Below are 16,232 nucleotides of genomic sequence, written 5' to 3' on the forward strand. Positions count from 1 at the left end.
AGTTACAGGACATTGTCAGCTGCCATTTTGGTCCTGAGAAACAAACCTGAGTCCACCACAAAACCAGTAAATGCTCTTAACTGCTGAGTTGTCTCTCTAAACCCAAAGAGTGGCTTCTTTAAGAAAATATTCCTCCTTACTCATCCATTTCATCAAGGAGCTAATCTTCCTGCATCTTCTTTCCTCTTACCTATAAACCTGAATGCCCGGCAGGAAACTCAGGAGAGACCCAGTCATCAGAAAACCCTGGAGTACAATTCTCTTGCTCAGAAATTCACTGTCTGCAGGCCTCTGCCTCATTACAAGTTGTCTTGGTCTATTTTATGTTTCTATAACTAAGTAACTGACCCTGGATGATTTACAAAGGGGTTCATTCTGATTCTGGAGTTGCTTGAGTGGCCATACCTTGTGCTTCTTCAAATCATAGCAGAAGGGCTAGTATATATGTGCAGAATAGAAAAGAGTCAAAGGTGGTTTTTTTTTTTTGTGTGTGTGTGTGTGTGATACACAAGTATATGTGTGTGCTTGTTTGATATGTGTGTGCATGTGTAACTGTGTGAGGTGTCCACCCACACCTTTCCACCTTGTTTGAGACAGGCCTCTCTCAAGCATTCTAGAATTTGTTTGTATGAAAATGCATTTACAGCTGAGGAATTCTTGCCCTGTCTTTTGCCTATATGAGCTAGCTTCCTGTGCCTTTATATTCCCATATAAAAGGTTCTCATCAAAACGCTCTCCCTTTTCCAAGGAAAGTGGGGATAACAAGGCTAAAAACCTGTAAATGTGGAAACTTTTTATATGTGATAGATATGAATAGGACAAATTGTGATGCTGTTATAAGGACATAAACACTCAAACTTCTCAATGGAGACAGCTTGTATCCTATAACTCCATAGAGGCTGATCTTGACTCATTCAGGAACTCATTCACAGCTGGGTACTGACTTCACAACCAGGAAATAGAAGCCTCTTAAGGAATAACAATCAAGAGATTTTTATCTTAATTTACTTCCATCTCATGACTACAGAATACTGAAGGAACTGATAGGAATCATCTTGTGTTCTGAGGTGCACAGTCCCGGACCACAATGAAGAGAGGATACTATTTATTACGTGGGTATTTTCAAGTGTAGAGATGTGTGTCCGTGTTGAGACATTTCTATCAGGTAAACAGGGCCGGTCACAAATGCCTGCATTATTGGGATGGGAATTAAATGCCCTGTCTTACTCCTGGAAACTGCTACCTGTGCAGCATTCTAGCTTGAAGGAAATATTGACACCTAATAGTGGCCCCTTCTTTTCTTGCCTTCAGAAGTTTCTGCTGTAGGCTGTTGCTTTTTGCAAAATCTATGCACTTAGGTGCAATGGTGAGCTGATTGTTACTCTTACCATACATTAATGAAGGGTTAGGGAGATCAGTTTTATGGAAATGGTAGGGCTAAGCTTTATGGACATGGTAGGATATCTGCCCATTTAACACATGAGGCATAAAATGGTCAGAGCACACAATGGGCTGTGTTGCTGGAAGCAGGTGCCAGGGTCATCTCCTCAAGTTCCTTATCTGTTCAGATCCCTGGCTATGGGGATCCCAGCACACCCTGAGGTCTGAGCCAGCCTGGAGGATGTTTGATCAGTGCACCTGTCCCTAATCTTCTGGCTTCCATTTCTTGACAAACGAATGCAGCATAATCCCATTTCATCACAAGACAACTTTGATGAATGGGCTTGTGTCTTGCTCAGGCCCCACCTCTTTGTCACGCTCCCAACCACCCAGTCCTGGCTAAAGCCCAGCTGGGAGGAGGGTGGCCCTTCAGCAAAAGAAATAGAAAACGTCTGCTGGTTGGGAAAAAGCTAAGCCACCTGTCTAAACTGAATGTTTGCTGCTGAGCTGAGGCGGAGAGACAATACCCTCAGCTCCCTCACTGGGAACCTCATCCCGGTTCATGGAGAGCTGCATGTCCCTCATAGTGGGGGTAGAGAGAAGCTGCCCTTCCTAACCAGGATGTAGCCACTGGAGAAGATACGTTGGCCTTGATGTGCTGCCCTTCAGGCTCATACCCTGCTGGGAGAACAAACAAGGTGGGGGTGTTGTGTTGTGTGGACAAACATGGCCACTGGAGGTCTGCCTGTGGGAGGAGTCTTTTCTCCTTTTATCCAGGGTGGGATGGAAGACTTGAAACTGACTGAGCATGTGCAAGCAAGAAAAGATTCTGATAGTCTTCTCAAGGGTAAACATTTTCTTTCTTGTTCCTCTCCTGGTGTGGACCACCTGTGCTGTTTCCCAACTATTCGAGAACACCTATTCATTCTCTCAGTAAACATTCTGTGGGTGGTGGTGCTCCATGAAAGGCGACAGATGCTAAAGAGGATAGATAACACAGGTCCATTTCTGCCCTCACACAGCTCACACTCCTTTCTACAGCCTAAGGAACCTTCTTCAGCTCCACCTACCTTTCTTTTCACATGACAGGACTTCCAAGCCTTGGGTGAGCAGGTGCAGTGGCCGTCACTCCCACGTAACATCAGTGTATTCGATGCTGACTCTCATCAAATTACACAGGGCGTGGATTGAAAGAGACCGTAACATAGAGATATCCAGGCAGCACAGTTTTCAAACACGCACACTGAAGGTCAGATCTAGCCAAGACCCACAGGACCTCCAAGGTGGGATGAGATCAGAGCTCCCAGCTCCCCACACTCCCTGTTCTGTGGCTACTGAATTTCTTCTTCTCCTTCTTTCCCAGCTTGGCTTTCCATGGCTGAGGGCTTTTTAATCCAAATATGAACACAGAAGAAGTATTCATGTCAATGATTTTTATTGCAAGAACAGCCCATAACTTATTTTTGGAATTCATAGCATTTCCCCTGAAATAACTCAGTAGGTGATGAATCATCAGGTCCATTAGCAGCTGAATCTTGTGTGGGATATGGTCTAGTGTAGTGTGTGCCTTCACCATGAAGGTTTATCCTGGAATCTGCTTTTCCTCCTGAGACCAAAAAAATAGCTACTGATACCTCAAATTTTTTATTTTACTTTATTTTATTTAGTTAGTTTTTCTGAATCGTGTCTTTCTTTAAGCTGGTCTGACAGCTTCATATTGAGTCTTCCAAATAACTACTTAGGGTTGAAAATGGAACGCCTTTCCTCCCCAATTTCAAGCAAGGCTGCTCATTTTTAAATGTTCAAGCCTCTGAGGCCCCACTCATTCTGCCTTAAGAAGAAAAAGGGAATTATTATTTATAGTAACATTTGAGTTGGGACTTTGGCAATTGATGGAATTTAGTCCATCTGATTCTGGGACAATGGTGAGAGATTGGCAAAAGAAGTACGGTGAGTCTAATTTAAGCATACAGAATCTAAGACTTTGGGATGAAGAAGCACATTAAAACTACAAGGGATTCAAAACAGTGTGTCTCAGCCGAACGGGGTGGGGGGTGGCACAATGTTCAAATTGGAACTGGAGTCTCCTGGGACTGGTTCCCAGATACTACTGCCTGGCCACACTAAGCTCATGGCTGCCATTTTGCCATTTTTCTCCTCTAAAGATTACTACTGATTAAAGTCCTTTTAACAGATGGTATCATGAAAAAGACTACTGCAACAGAATAGAAGCTCAGAATGTGTAGCACATAGAAGATCAGTATGTCATGAGAGCAGTTTTCAAGAAATAGTGGAAATCAAGATTTTAAACCTTATATAAAATCATGCAAACATGTGCATGTGTTCTAGATAAATTCTGATTTTTTAATGCTGATTTTTTTTAAATTACAAGAAATTTTTTTATGTAACATAATCAATATGAAGAGGGTAGGGGAACACACAGTTTCAGTATAGGAGAATGCTACCAAAGACACTCTCCTAAGTGTATGCCCAGCACCAAGTATTATCTCTAACTACATAAAATATTAATTTTAAAATATTTTTTATATTTTTGAGGCTATAATTACATTATTTCCCCTTCCCTTTCCTCCCTCCAAACCCTGCCATGTACCCTTCCTCACAGTATTTCAAATAAATACCCTTTTTCTTTTATGAATATACATATATATGTATTCCTAAATACATAAGTACAACCTGTTCAATCTGTATAATGTTACTTATATGTGTATGTTCTTGGGGCTGATCTGCTGCGGGATGCAGAAATATGTAGCAGGAATTCAGCTAACTATGACAAAAGCTATTACCTGGAAGGTCAAGGACTTTCCAGAGGAAGCCAAGGCTTAAGGAGTGTAGCTGGAGTTTTCTCCAGTCTTGCCTGGCCCATGGTCAGGACAAATCTCTCTCACCCACCAGTCTCATGGCTGCTTAGACCCAATGGAGTAAACACAGAGAGACTTACATTGCTTATAAACTGCAGGCTTCTTGTTGTCTAGTTCATTTTTCTTAAATTAACCCATATCTATTAGTCTATAAGTTGCCACGTGGCTCGTGGCTTACCAGCACCTTACATCTCACTTTTCATGGCAGTGGCTGACAGCGTCTCTCTGACTCAGCCTTCCACTTCTCAGAATTCTCCTCTTTCCTTGTCCTGCCTATACTTCCTGCCTGGCTACTGACCAATCAGTATTTTATTAACCAATCAGAGCAACACATTTAACATACACAGCAAAGGAGTATTATTTGGCTTTTTTAATATAACAGCTATTTTCTGCTATGAACTTTATGTGCACTATCATAGCTTCCCCAATTGATTCTTTTTTCTAAGAACTTCTAAACAGTGTGGATTGATCATTCCTTGAGCATATATGATTAAGATATTTGGATACAGTCACACAGGCAAGGCTTCCTGCTTCCAGGCTTTCTGCTTCTTCTTCTTCTTTTTAGCATTAGAATCAGATGTCTGCCTTCTGCAATTATCTCCGTTAGCAAGTATCCAAAGCCAGGGCCAGCTCTGGACAAAAGCATCCAAGGATAAACTGCAGACAGAATAAGCTCCTGATCACTCACTAGTCTCCTGAATTAAGGTAAATATCCATACGGAGACATCACCTAGGTCAGGTGGATGTTAGGTACATGACTTTGCTTCTTGTGCAAATTAAGTCAGACCCCTCTTTCTCTCATAGCCTAAGTGGCATCTCTAGACTTCTCCTGAAGCAACTTATTTAGAACAAAGGGGCTTTTTCATACCAGGCAATTCAAGCTATGACACAGGTTTGCCAGGTTGAGCAGACTTAACCTGCTGGACCAGAAAGCTGAAGGGCCAGAGTATTACTGATTGTAGGTGTGTAGAGATGGGTCACAGGGAGAGGAAAGGAAGGATCAAGGATGGAGAGGGGAACAAAGATGAAGATGAGAATGAAATGGAAAGAACTTAGAGCTATGAGAGGACAGGAGGAGAAGGGACAGAGAGGAGCTAAGTAGGAGAATGGAATTGAAGCTGTGTAGATAGAATTTTGTCTTAGAAGAATAAAGTGAGTGAACTAAGGAGTTTCATGTAAGTAGATTCATTTGGTATCCCTCAGATTACTATCCCCGCCACTCTAGCATCTTTCCCAGGACTCTGGGAGAAATCTCCCCAGGGCAGACACCTGAGGGGCTTTTGATACTGATCATTTGGTGTTGGATAACCAACTGATGTGCTCTTCCCTGGGGACACTATTTTTCCCACTCTAAGCCTTAGTTACCTGTAGTTCTTTGTCTAGGGTTAAGGTCTACCAAGAATAAGTAAACAAATATATAAATCAATGAAATTTCAAAATACTCACAGTAATCTACACACCATAGTATATATAGCAAAGAAAAGATCAATATCTCTACTATATAGATTTTTATAAATGTATATGAAAAAAGTATCTTGATAATAGAAAATAAGCATCCCACTGAAGAAAAGAGACAGAAAAGGGTAATAAAAACACGTAATCTATTTATAACCTAATTTGTAATCAAGTGCAAATTTCAATAATTACAACATTGAAAATTTATTTTTATCATAATTTATTATTATAAATTTGCATTTACATTATATGTCCATATTTATTATATATAATAAATGTTGAGTATATATATATAATTGGTCAATGTTTTCTTTTTAGCGACTATGCCTAGCATTTATTAAAAAGTACAGAAAATAAGCATTCTTCCCAGCTCACAGAAATGCAAATTGGAATAACAATTCTAAAGAGGAATCTTAAAAATAAATTGAAGAATTTTAAATAGTGGTCTATGGCTGAGGAAGCAGCTCAGAGGCATAGCAAGGCCCTGGGCTTAGTTCCCAGCTCTGAAAACAACACAAGAAAATAAATCAAAGCACTTTCAGCTAGGTATAGTGACTGTGATCTCAAGCCCTTGGGAGCCTGAGTTAGGGGTATCGACTATATAGGGAGAGCCTATCTCAGAAAATAAGAAAAAAAAAGGAAGGAAGGGAGGGGGAAGGAGGGAGAGAGAGAGGGAGAAAATTAAGGGTAAGCAAGACGGCTTGGTGAGTAAAGCTGCGTGTCGCCCGTGGCTTTGATCCCTGAGACTCCCGTGGTAGAAGAAGAGAACTCCTGCTAGTTTTTCTCTGATTTCCGCCTATGCATCGTGATACATCAGAACCCACACACACACCAAACAAATAAATGAATGGTTTAAAAACAAAATGTTCAAGTGATTTCTCAGTTAAGTAAGACATATATAATAATGTAAGAATATTGGATTATCCTGAGGATAAAAACAAGGCATTGAGGCAAAGGTATTCACTGTAACATTATATCTTTTGCCAAAAAAAAAAAAAGAAAAAAGAAAAAGAAAAAGAAAGAAAGAGAAAAAGAAAAAATGGAGAGAAATCGTTTTGCTGTCTAACCGTAAAAAAGTTTACATTGTGGCATGAGTGCATGAGATGGGCATAATGTGAAGAAGGCACAGCCCATTTAGCAGAAAAATGCATTTTTAACATGGGAACAATTGGCAGTGTATTCTCTAAGGGAAGTTCTCCCCAAATGGAGACCTGTTTACAACAACACGGTGAGTGTTGAAATTACCGTGTAAATAAAGTTAATTTAGGTGCATATTTAAAGAAAGACATAGCAATGGTTACTTTTAAGTATTGAAAATTATAACTAAGACATCTTCATCTCCCCATTGTTCACTTTCATAAACATGTAGGATTCTGAAATCAAGGGGTAATGGGACAGTTCTAACATGTCATGCTTTCTTTAAAATGTCGCCCTGTGGCCATGCTTTTCCTCTGTCAGTTACAGTATGTTATGCTTTTTGTTTCTCAAAACTTCTTAAGAACTTATTATAGCCAAATAGTTTCAGCTGCCTCCCCCACACCCCAACAATTGTCCCAGGCTAATTAAAGCGCTTTGATGCATGACCTGTGATTTCAGCCACAGCTTCCTGGATGCTTCAGAGGCAGCAGGAGGAAGAGTTTGAGGTATAGGGTGTGGTTCCAGGATGCGCCTTGGCCTCTGGGTTTCCAAACCACACTGGAACGCAAAATCAAAACTCTCCCTGGTGTCAGGGACATGGAGTACAGCAGAATGAAGTGTACAAATGAGACTTGTTAAAGCCAAGCCGCACCACACCTTATGGGGCTGCTTGTGTGCTTTCCTCCCTTGTGTGTGCATGCGTGTATGTGAATGTTCAAGTGTGACAACCTTGGGTGTCAACCTTGGAAATACCACCCACCTCCTTTGAGACATGATCTTTTATTGTCCTGGGATTCACAAATTAGGCTAGGCTAACTGGCCTACAAGTCCCAGGGGTCTTTCTGTGTTCTTCCTCGTGCTGGGATTACTAGTATACTAACATGTCTATCACTTTTTTTCATTATTAATTTTTTAATTTATGGATATGGGTGTTTTGCCTGTTTGCATGTGTGTATGTGGATGTGGATGACCAGGGAAGCTGGAAGAGGGCCTAGGGTCCCCAAAAACTAGAGTTGTTGCAGACTCTATGGTTGTGAGCTGCCATGTGGTTATTAGGAACTGAACCCCAGTCTTCTTCAAGAACAGAGTGCTCTTAACTGCTGAGCCATCTCTCCAGTGTGACACTTGTGTTTGTGCAAGTTCTGGGAATCAAACTTGGGTCCTCATGTGTGTGCAAACACTTTACTGACTGTGCCATCTCCCCCTTCCCTCCTTGCTCCTTTTCTGAGTGCCCGTGCATCTTGCAAAGACTCTTCAGTTCTGCGAGAGTGAAGCCACCCTTCCAAACTTCATGGTTAAAAGTAAGATGTTCACTTCTAAAGGATTTATTACATTAACTACCTGTACTGGGTATTATGAAACATGATCAATCAGAATCAGATCTCATTAAATATGATGGGACATGTAAGGCATGGTTCCTTTTTGCCATCCCAATCACCCTTGCCCACCAAAACATCTTTTGACCTCCTTCAACCCACAGCTGCATGAAGTTCCTTTCAAAACCACCATTCTCTATTATTTCTGCCTTCAGCAGCTGTTCTTCCATAATCAATCGGTCTGATTCTGTCTATTCTCTCCTCTCACAATCTGACCCCTTCCCTATTGACAGTCTGCTTAAAGTAGCTTCTAAACACCATCAAGAATCTAGTGGCATGAAGTCCATTAGCTTCTCCACGTTTCCGCACAGAAGCATGGGAGATCACCTGCTGCCTGCATTCTCCCTTGCCTATACACCAGCTGCTTACATACACACACTGCTCACATTGGTCTTCAATGCCTGGCTTTTCATGCCCCTTCGTATTCTTCTTGTCAACTTTCCAATTCTCTTAGCTTCATCTATCTTCTTGTATTTGTGATTCTTAGATGTGGACTTTAAGTTCACCTGTCCCCTGGACTGATAACAATTCTGAAAGAGCTCCTTCAGCCTCACTCTATCCCATCCCAATACCTAGCTTCAGCCCTCACTTTCTGGCAAGAAAGTGAAACTCTTGATAATAGCTCATCTTCCCATCTCAGACAGAATACCCCACTCCCACTCTATCACTGCAATGATCCTTAGAAGGATTACTAGGCACATTCAGTACCTCTAAAGACCCAAAGAGAAACTTAGGACATACAAGTAATAACTGTTTCCTCTTAAAACCCTTCACTAAGACCTTCAAAGAAACTGTCACCATCAATATTTAAAGTCCCAAGGCCTGTGGCTATGAAGCAGCTTCTAGTCCTGGACTTGCACAGTGACCAGATATGCATAGGATATCCAGACTTCTGGTTGGTTCATAGAATTCCATACCACACTAAAGTAGGTGGGTAAAACCCAGCTGTCAATTATCTATATTTTAATACATGACCTTCCTACAGGAGCATCTTCAACAAGTAAGAAGGTCTTGTTGCCCTCAAAGTATGACTCTACTCTTTATGAAAGTAAAAAATGAGTTTCCTACCTTCCTGAAGCTTCTATTTATTGGTATACTTTAAACAGTATAGAACTATTGGAGCAAGAAAGCTGAATAGCATAGAGAGTTAAGGTATGACCTTGAATGATACATAGAGTTGTATTTGAATTCACTTTTGAACATTTACTAAGTGATCTTAAAAAATTCTTCACTTCTATTGTCTGTGAAGTGGAGATACTACCACAATTTTTTAAAATCACAGTCTCTAGAATTTTGAGCATTAGTGAAGTGATGTTTCTGCAGTGAGGGCTCTCTGTGGCTGAGCCCTGGCTCCTTCTGAGGCTAGTGTTTCAGTCTTTCCCATACCTGTATGGGGTTAAATTTGCATCCCCTCCATTGTCTTTACCATATCCCTCTGCGTTGGCTCCTTTTGGACTTAAGTGTGTTGCTTTGAATATTGCACTTATGTTGGGATCCCCAGGTACTGAATCCACTGCGAGTGTCTGAGAGATTCCACGTTATTCATGCAATCAATAATCTTGCTGGATGTTTGAAGAACTATATGATACTTTGAACTTGTAAAGAGCTCACAGAGGAAGGTGTTTCTACTGACTCTGGATCTTTACTAAATAACCATCCCTTGGGCCTGCATTTGTGCTGGATTGCAGCAGAACCTGGCATGGGGCTCAGGGAAGTACTTTATCACTTCCTTTTGGAAAACCTTCACAGACTTCCTGTTACCCACAGAATAAAAACCTAGAAGTGTTGGCATGTGAGATCTCTGCTCTGCATCTGGGAAACCTGGAGGTATCTGGACAATTTTTGCACTTTTGAAGCTTATAAGAAAAATCACTGTTGCCCAGCTTGTGGTTCACATATATGCTTGTCTCTGTCCTAGGCTAGGAGTTCCACAGTTAATTTATTTCCCGTGTGGCCCACTGTGGCTGGCTCAACAGTAGTCATCCACATTTTCCAGACTCCATTGGGGTTTTGATTCTGTTGGCAACAGGAGGAACCCCCTCAGATGTGTTAAGCTGACACGCCTGTGGCTTCATTTGTCTCACACAGGTCCACAGAACTCTTTCTGATTGTGTAACAGCCCTGTCAGTTTTTGCTCCCTGCCCTCCTCCCTTGAGCAGCTTTCTGAAATTACATTTCACATACCACAATATGTACTCATTTAAAACGTACAGTTTGGTGCACTGACTATATCTACAGCCCTTTGTGACCGTCACCACACTGGCAGCGTAGAATCTTCTGGTCCCTCCCCCAGTGGAAACCCCACATGCCTTAACTATCACTCAGCACTTAGTGTTCCTACTCATAGAAACCCTGAGATGCTAACTGAGCTTAGATCAGAATGGAACCTGGTTGTCCTTTGCTGATGGTGAAGTCATAGAGTGTGCTTCGGGAGGAAGCAAAACTGAACTTCAGGTTGTGCTCCTGTTTCATTGCCAAGATACACAGTCACTGGGTGTCCCTTTCTGCACCTAGACAGCCCAGTGAGCCATAACCTACAGACAAAACCCCAGTCAATGTGGAACAGGCATGATTATATCCTCATTTACATAAAACCCAACAAGCAGCATTAAGCACAGTGAAACCCCTAGTTTGTTTAAGCAGACAAGAGTGGGACCCTGGTGGGGAGTGTCTTCTATGGAACACTTCTTTTCCTTCATTCTGCCCAGATTCCCCTTAAATTTGTGCAGAAGGATGGCTTCACTCAGTTTGACCACTGCTTATTGTAAACAAGACTTCCTTTTATCGTTTATTCTTTGCTAGTGAGGTTCTGAGACTCAACCTGATGGACCCTGCAGTCTCTTGATTTGGTAGTTCTGCATGTTTCACATGAGTGGAGTAGTAGAGTATGTGGCCTTCCTTCATGACTGGCATCATTCTCTGCACCTCATAATTCCAAGGGACACCCATGTTGTCATCTGACTCAGTGTTTCATGCCTTTTTATTGCTGAGTAATATTCTATTGTGTGGTTATGCTCCATCTATCTGTCCACCTGTCAGCTATCGACCATACAGACTGATCTTCCCTTTGTAGTTAAGCACGTCCAGTATTGTGTGGATACAGTCCTAATGAGGCTCAGCAAGCAGAAGGCAGTTCCTGTTGGTGAGCGAATGATGTGCAGGGCTTAAGCAGGTGCTCATTGCCATGTCCGACTCTGCTGTCCTCAGCTGCGAATACTTGGGTCCCTGCCCTTTAGTGATGATTCTTCCTGTTTCTTCTTGGCTCTTGTCATTCATCGAATCATGAGATGCTTCGTGCTATGGGGGATTTTGCTGAGAGGTCTGTACCTCACACTTGGAACCTCAGAGGCATTTCCTCAGCTATAAGCCTCTATTTTCTGACATTCCTGTCATTTCAGACCGGAAACAACACAGGGCACAAAATTCTCTATCCAGCTGTGCATGAACATGGGACACCAAAGGAATGAATTTTGGCTCTCTTCTCTCAACCTCTCCCCTCCACACAAGCACGCTCGGCTTTTTGGTTGTTTTTATTAGCTTGTTTATTTGTTACTTTTTCCATTGTAGTCTGCATCTCAATTTCTTTTCAAACAGCCTTGGGAACCTTGGTCCCAGTTCTTTTGATGGTGAAGAACCTTCTGTGCTCGTATCCCCATCTGTTTAGCCTGAGGACCAGAAGCACAGCCTTGACTAGAGAAGGAGTGAGCTTGTTGAGTTTCCCTCCGAGGAGATGCACACTGCCCTCAGATGTGATATTCCTTCAGAGATCCTTTGTTAGAGATTTGTGTCTTTCTCTGTGCATAGATTGTTTTGGAGACTACAGATTAAAACGAACAAATATTGCCCCCTAAGAATGTTATGCCAGCTGGTTTTTGCTTTTCTTCCATTTTGTTTATGACATGTTCTACTCAAGCTGAAGCACTCTTGTAGACATACGCCCCCACCACCTCTCCCATGTTGATGACATCATGGCATCATGGCTCCTTCTCACCTCCCATCTTCCTCCTCTACGCTGAACTTCTGGATGTGAAAAAAGCAAGTAAGATACCAAAACATGCCAGCGAGTGCCTCAAGTATTTTTCTGCACACTCAGAAGCCTCCATCCATAACAGACAAAAGTCTGGTGCTCCGTCACCATCGTGATGAATGTTGACTTAGCTTCAGGAAAAAAAAAAACTAATTAAAGATGTGGAAAATACAAATGTGGTTGATTTAAACAGGCAAAGGGAATTATCCTGGTGCCGTATGCACTATCTAGGCAGTGCTGGAGTTCCTTGAATCAATTAGTTTTCAGAAATCAAACAAATGATCATCTTAGTCTTATCTTCAGATGGTAAGCAAAGGTTTGGTGAAAGAACATTCGACATAACGTGAGAAGACTGGCTTTAAGACATTGCTATTCTCTCTGTCTCTCTGTGTCTCTCTGTGTCTCTGTGTCTCTCTGTGTCTCTGTGTCTCTCTCTCTCTGTCTCTCTCTCTCTCTGTCTCTCTCTCTCTCTCTGTCTCTCTCTCTCTCTCTCTCTCTCTCTCTCTCTCTCGTGTGTGTGTGTGTGTGTGTGTGTGTGTGTGTGTGTGTGTGTGTGTGTGTGTGTGTTTCTCTCCCCTTTTTTAGAGAGCTGCAGCCTGACATTACTGGCTGAATAGATTGATTTAATTCACAGAAGTTCCATGGAATCCACGAAAGAGGATTTTTTCACCCCTTTCTTCTTCACAATGCCTTTGCTTCAGAGTTTCATTTTGGAGTTTATCATAAGGCAACGCTCTCACAGCGCTGCCCCCAACCCTGTTTGCCTACAAGTTCTACTTGAGTAAGCCGTATTTGGACAACCATATATTTCATTTAGGCCTTTTGCAATGACTGGGCCAAGGTCAGTTTCATATTCTGCAGAAATCATAGAGCGACACTTGAGATAAACAGAATGTTTACTCTCTCCCCGTGAGCTCTGGCTGATATGTAAATTCATCCTTATTCTTTCATCAAATTTGCATTTCCCCTCTTAACCAAACACCACAGGGATCCAAATCAAACAGTTTTAATGATGGTCAACTCTTTCTGACCGATGGCCATATCAGAGGGAAAAAAACAGCAATTCAGATTAAAATGAAAAGCTCCATGCAACATAACTCTCCTCTCCAGGTTGGCCGTAATTGGAGAGGTGTTTTGATGCTTCGCTGCTTAACAGTAATTACCACGGCCTCTGGCTTTGCATGCCTTCCCCTGTGCCCCCTTATCTCTTACGAACACGCCACAGTCACCCATCAGTCCAATTTTTTTTTTTTAATTTTAGTTTTCTGGTCAAATAAATCAAGGGTCTCTAGCAGATTCTTAGTGTTGAAAAGAGGAAACGAAAGAACAGAGTAGAAGACTTGATTGTCTGAACATTTCTTGGCTACTCAAACCAAGAAAGAGACCCAGGAAATAACAATAGGATTCGGGAGGAAAAGCAGAAACCCGGTTCTGTGGATGGTTGTCTTTCTTCATGATAACTGCAGGGAAGGCAACCTGCGGGAGAAAGTGTGTCACTCATTAACTGAGGTGAGCTGGAAGCTCCTACCTAGGAAGCCCAGAGTATCTAAATAGCCCGCGGCCCCTTGAAAAGCCACCAGCAAGAGCTTAAAACTCTCTGAAGCAGCTAAGCAAGAGGGAGCCTCTGAGAACTGAGGGGTAAAGTCAGTACCTGTGTTTGTTCCTCGTTCTTTCAGAACAAAGGGAAGTATTTCTGTCATGAGTCTACAGAACACGGCGGATTAAACAACGGGACCACACAATTCATTCCCGTGGGTTGGGGCTGGGTGCCAAACTCCAGTGCAGTCCTCTCCCCCCACCCCACTCTACCCAATCCAGCGCAATCCCCTCCCCCAAGAAAAGTCAGTCTGTTGGGTTTTTATCCCCGCAGCTTGGGCTGCTGAGGCCTTGCTTAGGGAGAAGAGAACTGCTGGCTGACTTCACTGCCCATCTTGCCCTGGGTTTTGTTTCTGCACCCATAAGCGATGTTAGCAAGTTCAAAGCAAGGGGTCTCAGAGGCAGGCTGCACAAAGACGGGGGTTGGGCAGGGAAAGAAAGTGGCATTCTTTCAGATGTTCCCGGGTTCTGTTTCCTGTAAGGAATAAAAATGAAGACTTGGCCCTGAGCCTTGCTAGGTTACTGAAGATCTCCCACTTGGAATGTCAGACACATCAGTAAACGACTCGATCAGGCAACAGAGCTAACATAATTCACGCCATTGACACAAGAGAAGTGTCTCTCCCCATCTTCAGTGCTTGTCTTTGAAAAAAAAAAAAAGACAAGGAAGAAAAAGAAAGAAGGAGAAAGAGAAAGCGGAGCGGCGAGGGGGTGTGGGGGTAGAGGCAGAGGACACAGTTTCCTTTTCATCGAGACTGTCAAATGGCGATCTAATGTGGCTGGGCTGCAGGAGAGCAGATAGCTTCTCTGAAGCCTGCAAGTATTCCTGCCATTCAAAGGGCCGGAGGATGCCACACACAGTCTGTTTGTTCAACATAAGCAAACAGATTGTAAACTGGCTGATAATTTTTGTACTGACAATGTCATTTACAGCTGTCAGCCTTTCGTCTGTCTTGTTTGCTTTATTCAAATATGAACCAAGTGGACGTCCCTTCCAGCGCTTTCTTCTGCATTAAAATCACATCCATTCCCTTCCAAGCTGTCTTATCTAAAATTCATTGGAGGCCAATCAGTTGGCTGCATGCTTTGTTGTTTCCATGGAGGCAAGAAGTCTAGTGTGCACTTGCGGGGATTAGGAAGTTTCAGATTTACAGGCTTGAAGTGCAAGATGCTTTCGCTGAGCTTTTTTTTGATGGCACAGAGGCAGGACATTTAAATATAATTTTAAGTCTGAGCCCAGAAGCAGTACTTTAAAGTTACTCCCACCGGTTTGCTGTTATGATGGACCAACACCCGCCCTTTCCTCTTTGGTGCAGTTCCTGGATTGTGCTATCTTCAAGGCATGTGCTCGGCTGCCCTATCTGCCCTCTGCTGGGAAAATTGCTCTGCTGGCTGGCACAGCTAACAAGCAGCTCCTCTTCAAGGAGCCTGTTTTGGCTCCTGCGTCCTGACAAGGTGTTGCTCACAGACTTCAAAGCCTTCTCGGTTTGTAGCAGATGTGGCAGTACTCTCTCTGTTAATGATTCACTTTAGACTGGCTGGCCAGAGGCAGGAGGACACCTGCAGCGTCATCACATTTGTGTATTCCTCTTCAAGTGTGTGCATGCTGTGTGTGTGCAGGGCCAGAAGACAACCTGAGTGTGATTCCTCAGGTACAGTTACCTTTTTATGTTTTTGTTTTTGTTTGTAGCAAAAGCTCACCAAGTAGGCTAGGCTGGTTGCCCAGGAAGCCCTGTGAATTCACTTGTTATGTTTTTGTTTCATTGCCTTTTCAGCACAGCAAAGGCCTATTTTTTAAACGTTTTTTTTTTTTTTAATTATTTTTTTTTTTTTGGCACGGGTTCTGGAACTTAAACTCAGGTCTTCCTGTTTGCAAGGCAAGTATTTTACCAACTAAGCCATCTACCTAGCCCCTGGCTGTATCACGTTCTTCAGAGGGTCTTAGTGTGCTCTTCCTTAAAATAATAAGTAATCCAGCTCAGTTACCTGTCTCCACACATCTGGTGTTGTGGTGGAACTGCTGTACACAGCTCTAAGCCCAAGCTTGACTTCATGGACATCATCAGCCAGACACATCCACCCCAAAGGAAAGGGGCTTCCTAAGAAGAGGCTGTTCCCTGGTGAACCTGCCATTCCTGGTCTTTTTCCACAGCAAGAACCATGCTGCACACCACTGGCCATGCCATGTGCAATTCATTGGTTAGATTGGAACTTGGAAAGCCCACATCACTGGCTAGTACACTCTGATTTGGTTTATGATCATAACAAGTGGTTTAAACTTTCCTTTTTCCAGTCCTTAAAACAGTCAAACCATGAATCAACTCCAATATATGAATATTGAGAATAAATCATATGCAATAATAAATCATTGCATGTAACTAC

The sequence above is a fragment of the Peromyscus leucopus genome, chromosome 4, assembly GCF_004664715.2.
Source record: "Peromyscus leucopus breed LL Stock chromosome 4, UCI_PerLeu_2.1, whole genome shotgun sequence".
In the NCBI taxonomy this organism is placed as follows: Eukaryota; Metazoa; Chordata; class Mammalia; order Rodentia; family Cricetidae; genus Peromyscus; species Peromyscus leucopus.